Source organism: Calliphora vicina, chromosome 4, assembly GCF_958450345.1.
Source record: "Calliphora vicina chromosome 4, idCalVici1.1, whole genome shotgun sequence".
Taxonomy (NCBI): Eukaryota; Metazoa; Arthropoda; class Insecta; order Diptera; family Calliphoridae; genus Calliphora; species Calliphora vicina.
The window spans coordinates 58,662,853-58,679,800 of record NC_088783.1 but is presented as its reverse complement, the minus strand read 5'-3'; the positions used below and the strand labels follow the sequence as shown (position 1 = coordinate 58,679,800).

At 30.0% G+C, this 16,948-nt stretch overlaps 1 protein-coding gene and 1 non-coding gene across 2 annotated transcripts in view; one reads left to right on the top strand and one right to left on the bottom strand.

The window, feature by feature from the left end:
- LOC135958942 (uncharacterized) overlaps nt 1-16,948 on the bottom strand; it is a 625,963-nt gene that overhangs the window by 447,148 nt on the left and 161,867 nt on the right. The gene's annotated exons all lie outside the window — the stretch shown is intronic.
- On the top strand, nt 4,665-4,804 carry LOC135959320 (U4 spliceosomal RNA). Its single transcript, XR_010576526.1, has one exon. It is a non-coding gene; the product is annotated as a U4 spliceosomal RNA (small nuclear RNA).

Here is a 16,948-nt window from a genome sequence, read left to right as displayed (position 1 = left end):
TGAACAGCACAAACCATCTTTCGCACGCTGAATCGATGGAACACATTCACTTTTTTTCAAATTAAAGAAGTAAAGCAAAACTACCCGCATATGACGCTTTGTTGGTTAAAAATTCGACTTTTCGTAGCTAAAAAAACTGTTGTTAACACTATAATGTTCAATAACTAAGTGAGAATAAATGACAGATATGTACACTTCAAAATGTCATACAAGTTATTAAAAACAAAAACCGCGTTCAAAAACTATTGCAAATACCGCAGTTTTAAGACATACTCCCAATATATAGTCTGCATTGGCCAGTGTTTTCTATAGAAAACCTAGCTTTGATCAATATTTCTTATAGAAAATCTTTCGCGGGTCAGCTCGCTCTTGTCAGTATTTTTTATGCTTTCGAAAGAAAATCGTACGTTGTTTAATATTTTCTATGGAAAATCTTAAGTTGATCAATATTTTCTATAGAAAATCTTACGTTACTCAATGTTTTATATAGGAAATCATGATTCTGTCAATATTTTCTATAGAAAATCTTGCGTTGGTCAGTGTTTTCTATAGAAAATCTTGCGTTAGTCAGTGTTTTCTATAGAAAATCTTGCGTTAGTCAGTGTTTTCTATAGAAAATCTTGCGTTAGTCAGTGTTTTCTATAGAAAATCTTGCGTTAGTCAGTGTTTTCTATAGAAAATCTTGCGTTAGTCAGTGTTTTCTATAGAAAATCTTGCGTTAGTCAGTGTTTTCTATAGAAAATCTTGCGTTAGTCAGTGTTTTCTATAGAAAATCTTGCGTTAGTCAGTGTTTTCTATAGAAAATCTTGCGTTAGTCAGTGTTTTCTATAGAAAATCTTGCGTTAGTCAGTGTTTTCTATAGAAAATCTTGCGTTAGTCAGTGTTTTCTATAGAAAATCTTGCGTTAGTCAGTGTTTTCTATAGAAAATCTTGCGTTAGTCAGTGTTTTCTATAGAAAATCTTGCGTTAGTCAGTGTTTTCTATAGAAAATCTTGCGTTAGTCAGTGTTTTCTATAGAAAATCTTGCGTTAGTCAGTGTTTTCTATAGAAAATCTTGCGTTAGTCAGTGTTTTCTATAGAAAATCTTGCGTTAGTCAGTGTTAGGCTTAGTTTTCTATAGAAAGTCTTGCGTTAGTCAGTGTTAGGCTTAGTTTTCTATAGAAAATCTTTCGCTTGGCTTAGTTTTCTATAGAAAATCGTGTGTTTGTATTAGTTTTCTATAGAAAATCGTGTGTTTGGCGTAGTTTTCTATAGAAAATCTTGCGTTTGGCTTAGTTTTCTATAGAAAATCTTGCGTTATGCAAAGTTTTCTATAGAAAATCTTGCGCTGGTCACTGTTTTCTATAGAAAATCTTGCGTTAGTCAGTGTTAGGCTTAGTTTTCTATAGAAAATCTTGCGTTAGGGTTAGTTTTCTATAGAAAATCTTGCGTTAGGCTTAGTTTTCTATAGAAAATCTTGCGTTAGGCTTAGTTTTCTATAGAAAATCTTGCGTTAGGCTTAGTTTTCTATAGAAAATCTTGCGTTAGGCTTAGTTTTCTATAGAAAATCTTGCGTTAGGCTTAGTTTTCTATAGAAAATCTTGCGTTAGGCTTAGGTTTCTATAGAAAATCTTACGTTTGGCTTAGTTTTCTATAGAAAATCTTGCGTTAGGCTTAGTTTTCTATAGAAAATCTTGCGTTAGTCAGTGTTAGGCTTAGTTTTCTATAGAAAATCTTGCGTTAGGCTTAGTTTTCTATAGAAAATCTTGCGTTAGGCTTAGTTTTCTATAGAAAATCTTGCGTTAGGCTTAGTTTTCTATAGAAAATCTTGCGTTAGGCTTAGTTTTCTATAGAAAATCTTGCGTTAGGCTTAGTTTTCTATAGAAAATCTTGCGTTAGGCTTAGTTTTCTATAGAAAATCTTGCGTTAGGCTTAGTTTTCTATAGAAAATCTTGCGTTAGGCTTAGTTTTCTATAGAAAATCTTGCGTTAGGCTTAGTTTTCTATAGAAAATCTTACGTTTGGCTTAGTTTTCTATAGAAAATCTTGCGTTAGGCTTAGTTTTCTATAGAAAATCTTGCGTTAGGCTTAGTTTTCTATAGAAAATCTTGCGTTAGGCTTAGTTTTCTATAGAAAATCTTGCGTTAGGCTTAGTTTTCTATAGAAAATCTTGCGTTAGGCTTAGTTTTCTATAGAAAATCTTGCGTTAGGCTTAGTTTTCTATAGAAAATCTTGCGTTAGGCTTAGTTTTCTATAGAAAATCTTGCGTTAGGCTTAGTTTTCTATAGAAAATCTTGCGTTAGGCTTAGTTTTCTATAGAAAATCTTGCGTTAGGCTTAGTTTTCTATAGAAAATCTTGCGTTAGGCTTAGTTTTCTATAGAAAATCTTACGTTTGGCTTAGTTTTCTATAGAAAATCTTGCGTTAGGCTTAGTTTTCTATAGAAAATCTTGCGTTAGGCTTAGTTTTCTATAGAAAATCTTGCGTTAGGCTTAGTTTTCTATAGAAAATCTTGCGTTAGGCTTAGTTTTCTATAGAAAATCTTGCGTTAGGCTTAGTTTTCTATAGAAAATCTTGCGTTAGGCTTAGTTTTCTATAGAAAATCTTGCGTTAGGCTTAGTTTTCTATAGAAAATCTTGCGTTAGGCTTAGTTTTCTATAGAAAATCTTGCGTTAGGCTTAGTTTTCTATAGAAAATCTTGCGTTAGGCTTAGTTTTCTATAGAAAATCTTGCGTTAGGCTTAGTTTTCTATAGAAAATCTTGCGTTAGGCTTAGTTTTCTATAGAAAATCTTGCGTTAGGCTTAGTTTTCTATAGAAAATCTTGCGTTAGGCTTAGTTTTCTATAGAAAATCTTGCGTTAGGCTTAGTTTTCTATAGAAAATCTTGCGTTAGGCTTAGTTTTCTATAGAAAATCTTGATTTAGGCTTAGTTTTCTATAGAAACTCTTGCATTAGGCTTAGTTTTCTATAGAAAATCTTGCATTAGGCTTAGTTTTCTATAGAAAATCTTGCATTAGGCTTAGTTTTCTATAGAAAATCTTGCGTTAGGCTTAGTTTTCTATAGAAAATCTTGTGTTAGGCTTAGTTTTCTATAGTAAATCTTGCGTTAGGCTTAGTTTTCTATAGAAAATCTTGCATTAGGCTTAGTTTTCTATAGAAAATCTTGCGTTAGGCTTAGTTTTCTATAGAAAATCTTGCGTTAGGCTTAGTTTTCTATAGAAAATCTTGCGTTAGGCTTAGTTTTCTATAGAAAATCTTGCGCTGGTCACAGTTTTCTATAGAAAATCTTGCGCTGGTCACAGTTTACATTTGTGATTTAATAATAGGTAAATAATTGCAGTGCTTTGTTATTATGATGGTGCAGGTTTCATAATTTTTTTATTTATAGATTTAATTTTAAAGTAAACATTGTTGAAATTAATGCACTACATGCATTTACTTAATAACATTTTAATATGTCGTGCTTTACAACCTCAGGACATCATAAATTATAGTCGTCTTTAATTTACTTTGGGGAAAATAATACAGTTATGTTTTGTTTTTTTTTTGTTGGAATATTACTACACACGCACACACAAACCCTTGAGGGGAGACCAGGGAGAATTTATTTAATTCTAGACTACAATTCGGAAAAGCTACATTTTCCTTAGTTGAGACATGACTAAATAATAATGCAACAATATGTTTGGGTAAAAAAATTAATGTAATATTGTAGTTTTTTTGTTTGGTGTTCATTTGGAATTCACATACAATTATATCAATTTTTTAGTTGCTGTGGTAGAAAATCAAACTAAGTAAAATTTGAACGTTTTGGTAAACATAAAGGAGTAGTAGTAGAGTAATATGTCAGAACGAGCTGGAAACTATTTCATGTGGCCGTATGTTTTAAAAGGGCATTCAGATGAACAGCACATGCCACCTCCGTATTATGTTGGCCTTTTTGTTTTTTTTTTGTGGTGTTTGGATTGTTTGGGTTTAACTTAGTTAATTCAAACTGGTCAACATAAAATGTAGCTGTATATGATGGATATTAAGTTCATTGTGTTGCGGAATTCTCTCTCAAAACAAACTTGCAACACATGAGAAGACTAATGTGTGTGAGTGTGTGTGTTTGGGCCTGCAACAATAAGTGGCAGTGGCACAACCAAAGGCAACAATATATAATATTTTGAAAAAATAATGCGAGTTGAATGACTGTATGGAACAAGTGACGTTTTTTTTATTGTTTCAGTTTTTTAGTTTATTGTTTTTTGTTTGATGTTTTTAAAAATAAACCACACACACAAATTAAAATAAATGCAACAGAATCCTTCCAAAAAAATGGAAAAAGAACAACAAGAAAAATTGATACAATCATAACAAAAGATCCGCTTGCTTAAGCCCAGAACAGGGATGGAAAACTAAAGTTAGACAGTTTGCTTTATCAGTAGGTTAAAATAAACAAACATCTGGAAAATGATCATTATTTCAACAAAATTATTAAGTGCAATGCACGCATTATCTACAAACAAAAACAACCCCTATTTGGCGTAAGAAAATCTATGTTGTATCAACATATGTATAAAATGTGGTTGTATACTTTTACCTTTTTTTCATTTCTTTTTATTTTGATTTTTTTTTCGTTATAATTCTCATTTGGTTTGTGTTTTTTTGGGCATATATAGTTAAGTGTTTGTGGTGTTAAGTTAGCTTTGCGCAGAGGCGATATCGTAACCAATGAAGTTCTACTGAGGTGCGATTATTGCTAGTTGAAAACTTTAACCAATACCCCGCCATGGGGACGTGAAATACCGTCCACTACGGCAATTTTTTGAAGTCCGAGAGGGCTAATTATTAAATCAATTTCATATAAAAAAAACAATTAAGGGAGCTTATCTTATATACCCTTCACAAATTACACCGTCCGACAAATAGAGAAAAAATTCGATAGACACGAACCGGATGATATACGTCTGAAACTATAAATTTAATGGAGAAAAACTGTGTTTTCAGTTTTTCATTTCGTGATCCTGTGTCCTTTTTTAAGGACTTCAAAGTTTCAAAGAAGTACAAATTGTATGTCAAAAGAACAAGAAGAGTTGTAAAATATTTTGTATTATCTTTATTTTATCCTGTAAGGATCAAAAGATGTCAAAAATGTCCTTTAAAATGTTTATCCTTTAATATCCTTTAAGATTGCCAATAATTTCCTTTTAAAAAAATAGTGCGTTAAAGACCCAAATATTCTATAGTAAATGTCAAAATTTCATCCTTTATTAAAGGTCAAATTAAAATATATAAAAAAAATTTATTAGTATACAAAAAAGATTTATTAAGAAAAGTGCATGTTTATAAACTACACCATCATAGTGGGGGAGGTATAATGGGTTAGGGCTATTGTTTGCAACATACAAAAATATTGTACCAACGCCCACCTTAAAGTATACCAATCTGCTCAGAATCACTTTCTGAGTCGACTAAGCGATGTCCGTCCATCCATGTAAACCTTGTAATCAAACTACAGGTCGCAGGATTAAAGATAATTCGACAAAATTTTGCACAAACCTTTATATTTCCCCAAGGACAAAGGCTATTGAATTTGGTTAGAATCAGCCTATTTGAAAGTAGTTAAGCTCTCATAAATATCTTAATTATAAACATATTCAAACCAAATTCAGCACAATTATGTTTTATGTAAGCCAAACTCTCACGACGAAATTTCATGACGATCATGACATTCTCGAAAATGTCATTAATATACATAAGTCTATGAAATATGTCAGTATCCAAACAAAATTCAACACAAATATGTTTCATATATTCGCAATTCATCCCACCAAATTTTGTGACGATTGGTCCATAATTAGTCATAGCTCCCATATAAGGTCCACTACCGAAAATTTGTGTATTCAAATAAGATTCAACACAAATAAGTTTCATATCAAAAGAAACCTCTTTATAATCATATATCCGGTGTAGGCTATCATAAGGTCGGGCTTGCCCGAATATAACATTTTACTTGTTTATTAAAGAGTCTTCTTCGTTGCTTTGCACAACGGATTTTGTTATATTTTTTTCGAATGAAATATTAAAATAAAATATAAAAAATCAAATAATTCAAATTTAAAATATTTTTTAACACTTAAGTAGTTAAGATAAAAGGATGAAATTTATTTTAAAAAAAAATTATTGGAAATCTAAAAGGATATTCAAGGATAAAAATTTGAAAGGACATTTTTGATATCTTTTGATCCTTACAGCATAAAATAAAAATAATACGAAATATTTTACGACTCTTCTTGATCACTTGACACCAAATTTGACATAGTAGGATGATCAGAAGTATTTTAAAACATTTTTTTAAAAATGTACTCCTCTGAAAATTTGAAGTCCTTTTAAAAGTAAACACTATCACGAAATCAAAAACTGAAAACGCAGTTTTTCTCCATTTAATTTATTGTTTCAGACGTATATCATCCGGTTCGTGTCTAATATTGAGTGTCGTACGGTGTTATACTTTAAAATATATTTTTTTTTAAATTGTTTTAATTTTTTTTTATTTTAAAATATTTTTTTTTTTAATTTTTTAAAAAATTTATGACAAAAAAGTTTTTTTGCTAAAAAAATTTGGGTTAAAAAATATTTTTCCCGATTTTGACTCATTGTAGGTGCAAATTACTATAGCCTTATTTGCAATGGACTTTGAAATATCTACCATTAGATATTATATTGTCTATATTAATGACTTAGTAATCCAGATATAGATCAAAAATAGGCAAAAATCAAGGTTGCCCCGGTTTTTTCCTTATATCTCAGTCATTTGTGAGCCGATTTTCTCGATTTTAATTAGCAACCGAGCCGGAAGAATTCCCGATATACTGATGTATCAATCATGTTTGTAAATTATTTGGGGACTACGCAAAGTTGATTTCAATATACAGACGGACATGGCTATATCGACTCCGCTATCTATAACGGTCCAGAATATACATACTTAGTGGTGTCGCAAATGAAAAATGTAGAAATTACAAACGGAATGACAAATTTATATATACCCTTGCCACTCATGGTGAAGGGTATAATAATAAAATGGATTGGACGGTGATGGTGGAAATTCATTTGGTATTTTGAGGGATTTTCGAGATAAAGATGATTTTTCTTTTGGTTTTTTAATGATTGTGGAAAAGTTGTAATAAAATATACTAAAAACTTTTCTGTGCAAAATGTAGTTTGTTTTTTTTACCGGCGCACAGTGGCGCCATTAGAGTTTTTTCGTTGCTAAAATTATAACCATATGATAGGTAATTGATCAGCCTATGAAATGAGTGTTTGAAAAGTGTTCTACGCCTGTTTAGCTGAGCAGCTGGGTGAATGGGGAAAGGGATGGATGAATTGGAAAATTGTTCAAACTCTCTGAGCCGTAACAAAATCGTTAAGATTTTGTACTCAGAATAATTTAAAAACACAATATGAAACGAAAAGGAAGGAATAAAACAAATGTATTAGGAATTTCCTAATTATTTATTAAATTATTTGGAAGGTGAATTCTTACCATAAGGAACAATAGGATTAGTATAGCGAAGTGCACAGTTTAGAGTTAGATTTGTATCTCTCTACGAAAAAGAAGTATTTACGACTCCTTACGATTAATTTAGAACTAAATGACAACTGGAAGTGTACTGCAAAATATAGAATTCTGCATTAATATATATTGAGGAAAAATAGGAATTGCAGGGAAGTGTTGTTTTGGCGAAAACAACGCCTTTTAGGTACCTACTTATGGGTTAGCAAAGTTGTAATTTGTGGAAAAATCCATTTTATTTAAAAATTTTTGAGTTTTTATGTTAATTTTTAAAGGCTTTTATAATTAAAAATTATTACAGAAAAGATTTAAAAAAATTTCTTTTAAAATGTTACCAAAAAATTTAAAAAAAATTGTTTTTTTTTTAATTTATTTTTAAATATTTTGTAAAATATTGCTCACAATCCGTAAAAGAAAATATATCTAATGGGTTTTCAAGGTTCCGTCATACATAGATTTCCCAAAAATGCAGCAATTTTGGAGCCCCAAGTCTTTTTTCAAAATTTTACCTCTAGCAAAAAATGGGGAAAAGACAGGCAGCTGATAATGTTTGCTTTTGTAAAGGAATAATCAAACAACTTATTTTAATTTTCAATCAAAGTTGAGAAATATTGAAAAGATGGTTTGTGCGGTTCAAATGTGGTAATTATTACAAGGAAGACAAATATCGCCCAGACTAGCCAAAATAGTTTGAAGACCAAGAATTGAAGGCATTACTCCATGAAGATTGTTGTCAACCTCAACAAGAGTTTGCAAAATCATTGGCAGCTAATTCAAGCAGCAGGATTCATCAAAAAGCAGGAAAATTGGATACCATACGAATTAAAGTTGAGATACCTTGAAATACGATTTTGTATGTCTGAAATGTCACTTAATTGTGAATAAATTCGAAAAGAATCAATCGATTTTTATTATTGATACCACATTTTGTTCCTATTATATGTGGCTATGCGATAAAGTAATAAATCTGAACAATTTCTGACGTTTTCGATTTTTCATGATTTTTTTAAAAATTTGCTATTTTCACATAAACAATATATTTATACCCTACACCACCATAGTGGGGAGGGTATTATGCGTTTGTGCAGATGTATCTCTACAAATTCCGCTCCAAATAAGTTTTATATATACAAAATTCATGTCACCAAATTTTGTTACGATCGGTCCATAATTAGTCATAGCTCCCATATAGACCCGCTTCCGAAAATCACTTAAACGTGCACAAATCGCTTAAAAATGTTGGTATACTCACAAAATTCAACATAGTAAACTTTCATGTAGACATAAATCACACGACCTAATTTCATTGTGATCGGTCCATAATTGGTCATAGCCTCCATATAAGGCCCACTTCCGAAAATCACTCAAAAATATAAATTATTGAAATTTTAAAAGAAAAATGTTTTTGCTCTTTTACTTAGTGTACCGACCATACTTTCTTACTTGTTTTTACTTCAGTTTGTTATTATAACTCCGAAATTACTGAGCCGATTAAAGTGCATTATAGAAACGGATTAAAGGTTATATAAATTTCAGTCTTTCTAACTTAATAATATCGTACTAACCGTTTTTGAGTAATCATTAATTATATGGAGAAAGGTCTAAAAAAATTCACAATTTTACTTAACATTTTTTTTTTAAAAGAGCCTACTACTGGAACCAGAATACATCAAAATTGTGTAGTGATTTAAAAAGCCTCTAAAATTTTTTCGATTTCGTTGCCCTGTTATCTGTACATGCAAAAGAGTCCTATATTTGTTATGAGTAAAATTTGGTTTATTATTGCTCTTTTCAGCTCAGCTCACTCAAATGAACTAGATCGCTCTTTTGGCTCATTAGTTCAGTATGTTGTATAATGACTAGTGTTTATAAAAAACCGACTTTTTAAAAAACCGGTTTGTCGGTTAACCGAAAATTGGGCTTTTTTAGAAAACCGGTTTTTCGGTTAACCGACATCGAAAAAACCGGTTAAACCGGTTAACCGTCATATATATGTAGAAAACATAAAATGTCCAATAAAGTGTATACAGCTTTAAAATTTTTAGTTTTTATTAGTCAGGAATGGTTAATATTAAATAACTATAAATATACAAAGGTGCTAAGTCCATTTTATTTTGTAAAAATTTCACAATTATTATCTCAGTCAAATGGAATTGAGTATAAATATGTTACTAAATATATAATATACTTGTTTTAATTATTGGTTTATTCATTAAATTTTTCTGATATGGAACAGAAAATGTAGCAAGTCCCAAAAAAGGACCTATAAGATGTAAACGCATTTCTTCTTAGCTGTGATTATTTGTCATTATAAATCACACCAAATAATTAATAAAGCTCCATTATCAGATTTCAAAAATATTTCAAATTATGGATTTTGGAACGTTGTTATTTCTGAAAAGGACTTTGTACACTAAGCTAACGAAATTAATAATAAAATAAAATTTTAAGAACAAAACACACTAATGAAGTCAAATTGATTGAAAGAAGGTATGCACATCAAATTCAACTTGACGTTTGGTAAAATCATCACTAAGTTTATAATGAATCATTATTAAGATTTTGCTTAACTTCTAGAATTCTGCGGAATTTAATTTCATTCAATATTTTCATTATGTGCAATTTATTCTGAAAAAGTTTTTAAGTAAACTCATCGTCCTCTACTATTTAGAATCATTGTAATTCTTAAAAATATCAATCTAAATAGGTTTATATTGTAAATCAGCAGTTTAGATTTCAAATCAGACCAATAATGTTTGTACAATAAATATAAAAAATGCACAAAACCATGAGATTTCTTAGTTTTAAACCTAAATTTTAAAAACCGGTTAACCGAGTGATAAAAACCGGATAAACCGGTTAACCGAAAATCAACATTTTAAATTAACCGGTTTGCAAAAAACCGAGATTTCGAAGAAAAACCGGTTTTTCGGTTAACCGGTTAACCGGTTTATAAACACTAATAATGACTAAGGGCGGATTTTCATTAATTTATTATTGGATAAAATGTGCCTAAAATATGATTCAAACAAATAAACTATTATTTAAAGACTGTAGAAAAGGTGGTTAGAAAAGTGACCACTAAACCACAAAGAATTAAATGAGTCACGGTAGTACTACATTATTATAGTATCTAACAAAGTACGATCATATCAACTTTTCCATCCCTGGCCCAGCATGATTTACCAAACAGCCAGGCAGGCAGTCAGACTGGTTGGCGGGCAGAACAAGTCAAAGTGATAGATAGTGTAGGGTGGACAAAATACTTTTCATACACACTGAGTTTTTTTCGTACAGGAATCTGATGGATGGCAATAACGTTATAGTTGTTGATATGTACATGTGTGTATGTATTTCAATATTTTATATTTAATTTTTTGTAAAAGGCTGCTTTGCTTGTTATTTTTGGCCTGTTGTTGTTTTTTTTTTCATCCTTATGATGATGGCATTTACAAAATGTACTTGTTCGTTCTTACTCGCACTGTGTAGTCGAGTCCAAATCCAAAGCCCATAGAGTACAATGACTCTTACGTTTCGTTTCGTTGTTATGTAATTTATGTTAGGATTATATATTTTACTTTGGCTTAAAACTGACAGTTTGTATTTATAATGAATTTAGCAAAATATACAATAAAAAAAACTATACAAAATGCAACAATAGCAGCACTATAGTAAATAATTCCCTTAAACTGTCATCACTCCCCATGGTAACCACATCACACCGTCCTTACATTCATACGAAATCATCAAAATGTTGTCGTTGTTGCCTGTTACATAAATGATTTGCAACACTATAGAGAAATTTCGACAACATGATTTCTTATACACATGTAACTACTTGCTGCTTTTTTTTAGCTACCTGATGCTTTATTTCGCTTTTTTAGCTGGAATCCTTAGTAAATTTCTGTTTTACAGCATTAAAAGATTTATGGCAAAAAATTTAAGGAGTTGTGACTTTTATTTTAATTTAAAGGATGTTGTTGGTGGTTTGTGAAATTTAAGAGAACAAAAACATAATAAGGATGTCAAGGTTTTTATAAAATAAAAACATTTTCAAAGTCAAAATTTCCATTAGCCAACGTTTTCTATAGAAAATCTTGCGTTAGGCAAAGTTTTCTATAGAAAAACTTGCGATAGGCAAAGTTTTCTATAGAACAACTTGCGTTAGGCAAAATTTTCTATAGAACAACTTGCGTTAGGCAAAGTTTTCTATAGAACAACTTGCGTTAGGCAAAGTTTTCTATAGAAAAACTTGCGATAGGCAAAGTTTTCTATAGAAAAACTTGCGATAGGCAAAGTTTTCTATAGAAAAACTTGCGATAGGCAAAGTTTTCTATAGAAAAACTTGCGATAGGCAAAGTTTTCTATAGAAAAACTTGCGATAGGCAAAGTTTTCTATAGAAAAACTTGCGATAGGCAAAGTTTTCTATAGAAAAACTTGCGATAGGCAAAGTTTTCTATAGAAAAACTTGCGATAGGCAAAGTTTTCTATAGAAAAACTTACGATAGGCAAAGTTTTCTATAGAAAAACTTGCGATAGGCAAAGTTTTCTATAGAAAAACTTGCGATAGGCAAAGTTTTCTATAGAAAAACTTGCGATAGGCAAAGTTTTCTATAGAAAAACTTACGATAGGCAAAGTTTTCTATAGAAAAACTTACGATAGGCAAAGTTTTCTATAGAAAAACTTACGATAGGCAAAGTTTTCTATAGAAAAACTTGCGATAGGCAAAGTTTTCTATAGAAAAACTTGCGATAGGCAAAGTTTTCTATAGAAAAACTTGCGATAGGCAAAGTTTTCTATAGAAAAACTTGCGATAGGCAAAGTTTTCTATAGAAAAACTTGCGATAGGCAAAGTTTTCTATAGAAAAACTTGCGATAGGCAAAGTTTTCTATAGAAAAACTTGCGATAGGCAAAGTTTTCTATAGAAAAACTTGCGATAGGCAAAGTTTTCTATAGAAAAACTTGCGATAGGCAAAGTTTTCTATAGAAAAACTTGCGATAGGCAAAGTTTTCTATAGAACAACTTGCGTTACGCACAGTTTTCTATAGAACAACTTGCGTTACGCACAGTTTTCTATAGAACAACTTGCGTTACGCACAGTTTTCTATAGAACAACTTGCGTTACGCACAGTTTTCTATAGAACAACTTGCGTTACGCACAGTTTTCTATAGAACAACTTGCGTTACGCACAGTTTTCTATAGAACAACTTGCGTTACGCACAGTTTTCTATAGAACAACTTGCGTTGTACAATTCTTTGTTAATCAAAACACAATTTAATATTGATTTTCCTAAATTGCAACTAGTGTCATGCGGCAAAAACTCTATATAAATTAATATATTAAATATTAACAATAAATTTTTGAAATTAAAGCAAATTTTCCATTAAATTTATTCCGCACAATGTGTCTAAATCAATACTTTAAAATCCATTATTTCATTATGCAACATATGGTATCGAATTCTCAATTATCCTTTTAAACTAATAGCACAACACACTCTCTCTGTAAATAGTTTATGCAAAATACTAGATATTAAATTAAAAAACACCTACCTCTATTGATAGTAATGATTATTATTATTATGATGATGCTGATATTGAGTATCATAATGATGTTAATGATGTGAGTATGTGTTTTATGTGGCAACCACAATATGTGGCCACCAAACATAATGCAGGCACTATAAAATAAAATTTCAAATATTTTCACATTTAAACTGAACTGAACTTGTAAATTTTATAAATAACTGCTAACAAAAAGTAAATAAATAAAATTATTAGCTTCGTATGGAAAGGAGGAGGAGTTTGTAAAATAACTTCTAATTAGGGATTTAAATCCAGTTAAGAGAATTCCATGCATCACATAATAATTTTGGTATTTTGGTGGAGCATTAATTTAGAAAACCAACAATAGAATTTTCATCCGAATGGTGCAAATTGTAAATGTTGTAAATTGTTTTGTGAAAAAAAGAACTTTTAAATGATGAATAGTGTAATCAATTACTCGAATTGACTGGCAAATTAAATAATGACTAATGAACTTTAAATAAAGTTTGAAAATAAAGTTTCGAGCATTATGTTGGTGTGGCAAAATTGAAAGCTAACCAAATAAAAATTAACTTTTTATAGCCTCTAGAATAGGGAATATGACATCAGGGGTCGGCACTCATAGCTAACAGAGGCGAACACAATCGACTGTTCACATGTACACAGCACGAATGTGAGTGAAACTCTTCAAAATCATCAAAACAGAAGAATCAAAAACAGAATTAGAGAATTTGTTTTAAGCAACATTACAATACATTTACTATTGCGACATGGTCTCTTTGTGCCGACCACTGAATTTTCATATTTGCTAAAATCGAATACAGCTTTTGCTAAATAATACATCTCAATAACCGATTACCCGATTTATGACCAAACCCCCCTGAAGCATTAGTTGGATTAAAAGTTAACCAAACAGCACACAAATTCGAATGCGCTCGACTAAGCATATTGCTGCTGACTGTTGGTTCCTTCTTGTTGATTTGTGTTGATATTTAATCCCTTTGTAACCAAATCAACAAAAACAAAAACAACAACAACAATATAAAAAAAGTTATTTAGCAATTTATTTTAAATTTAATTGAGCTTTTTTTTTGTTGCTGTATTTGTATTCCAAAAAGGGTGTGAATTGTATTTTATTGTTTGAGGGCGATTTTTCTGGATAAGTTTTTTTTTGTTTCGTGCAAATTTTTGGCTTTAGTTTTGCAAATATTTAGTTTTAATTCTGTTTTCTTTTTCGAATAAATTTAGGGAATTTGATTATAAAACTGTGTACAACATTAATATGTACATACAAACATCCACAATAAAACGCAATAAAATATTTAGTTGCTGGACCAATTCTATAGAAATTTACAAATAAATAGTTGGCAAATATGTAGCAGCAGCAGCAGCGGCAGCAGTGCCCAAGTAGTAGTTAGTTGTAGAATTTTTATCAGAAATATTTATTTAGTATTAATTGCATTTCGGATTAAAATGTAAATACGAGTAATTGCTTTAAATTGTATTTATTTTATTTCAGTTGAATTCTATTGAGTTCTTAAATAAATTATGTAGTTGTAGCTGGGAATTAAAGGAAATTGTTAATGGAAATTAAATTGATTTAAAACTCCAGTATTTTAGCAAATTGGAAAGACTAAATTCTAATAAAATATTGCAGGCTGTCATGTCAAAGTTTTCTATAGAACAACTTGCGATAGGCAAAGTTTTCTATAGAACAACTTGCGATAGGTAAAGTTTTCTATAGAACAACTTGCGGTAGGCAAAGTTTTCTATAGAAAAACTTGCAGTAGGCAAAGTTTTCTATAGAAAAACTTGCGGTAGGCAAAGTTTTCTATAGAAAAACTTGCGATAGGCAAAGTTTTCTACAGAAAAACTTGCGGTAGGCAAAGTTTTCTATAGAAAAACTTACGGTAGGCAAAGTTTTCTATAGAAAAACTTGCAATAGGCAAAGTTTTCTATAGAAAAACTTGCAATAGGCAAAGTTTCTATAGAAAAAACTTGCAATAGGCAAAGTCTTCTATAGAAAAACTTGCGGTAGGCAAAGTTTTCTATAGAAAAACTTGCAGTAGGCAAAGTTTTTTAAAGAAAAACTCGCAGTAGGCAAAGTTTTCTATAGAAAAACTTGCGGTAGGCAAAGTTTTCTATAAAAAATCTTGTGAATAACAAAGTTGTCTGTCTCTTAAATTGATTTTTTTTTTTTGGATATTTTTTTGCATGTCCTTTGAAAGGCAAATTTTTCTATAGAAAATCTTATGATTAGCTAAGTTTCCTTTAAAAAATCTCGTGTATGCCTAAGTTTTTATTGAAAATCCACATGTTAAGAATTTTAGAACATCTATCATTCAAAAATCTGTTTTTAATGCTTTTGATTATTAAAGCCTTTCTTTAGATATGAGACTCAAAGGTCTCCCATAACAATTGTTGTAGATAATGCGTCTTTTAAAATCAAATTGTTAAAAATATATGAATAAATAGAATAAAAAGTTTATATTTACCAAAAGTTATTGATGAACATAAGGAAAGAAATGCCATAAAAGTTCACATACCTAGAAATAAAAGAAAATAACAATGGTAAATGTTGGTTACTGAAGTATAGAGAATTTAATTTTTTTTTATTTTTTTATTCAGACCAAATTTTTAAGGTTTAATGGATAAATTTGATAACCTTATATCTTCTAAACTAACTCATAAAATCTATAAATATAAAAATTAAATGGTCCATGTATGTAATGTCATCACGTGAGAACGGCTGGAGCGATTTGGCTGATTTTTTTTTATTCGATTCGATTCAGTAAAGATAAAAAATTCCGGGTTAAACTCGGAAATTCTTTTTTTGTGAGTCCAGTCAACTGTAATAAAAAAAGCTCCCTAAAGTATGCAGTACAAATTTAGATATTTTATTTACAAATAAATATTTGAGTGTGTTGGAGAAACTTGAAGAACTAACATTAGTAAATGCTATCGGGAAATGAGCAGACACATGTTCTGTACTTTTTTGAAATTCGAACCATTAAGGGGATAAACGATTAAAAACTGTATTTTGGTACATTTTTGACAGCCAATTTATCCTTTAAATAAAAAATATAGAATTACATTTAAAATCTTATTTTAGAACTTTTTGGATATACGTACTCTTAAAAAGGTTTTCTATAAATTGAAGTAGACACATGCACATTTTATTATAACTTCTTAATACTTTTCTCAAAAACTTGAGGTCAATCAGCTAGGACCAAAAGGATGAAAACTGTGATCACTCATATCGAGCCCTTAGCGCCAAATTATCGTAAGCGACAAAACACAAATTTTACAGGAGAAGGTTTTTTTTGATTATTTTGAAATTTATACATAGAATTAAAAATGTTATGATGCGATATAATATAATTTCGTTCAAGCTATTTGTCCATTTTTCAAAAATATTTATAACTTTTGACAATTAAAAATTCATGGAATACTATATTGGAAAATATGACTAAAAATGTTTTTTATTGAATTTTTGCATAGATACAAATTTTTCGAATTGAAATTAAATTTTTATTTATAAATAGTTTTTAATGAAATTTCACAGTTATATAGATTTTTCTATTTAAAATGGAAAAATAAAAACGAATTTCGAAAGTTATTATCAGCAATCCCGCAATTCCCAAAAAAGTGTTAAAAATTCCAAAAATGGTAATTTTTCGTTTTTTGGCTATAATATCCATACCAGGGTCGGGGTTATCGGGACCCTTTACAAAATAATTAGAAACATATTGAGCCACCTACAATCGATTACTATTTTTTGATATCGGATACGCGATTTGAGAATTTTTGCCCTAAACTTTTATTTCACATAAAAAATAAGTGTTTTTTGAAAGGACC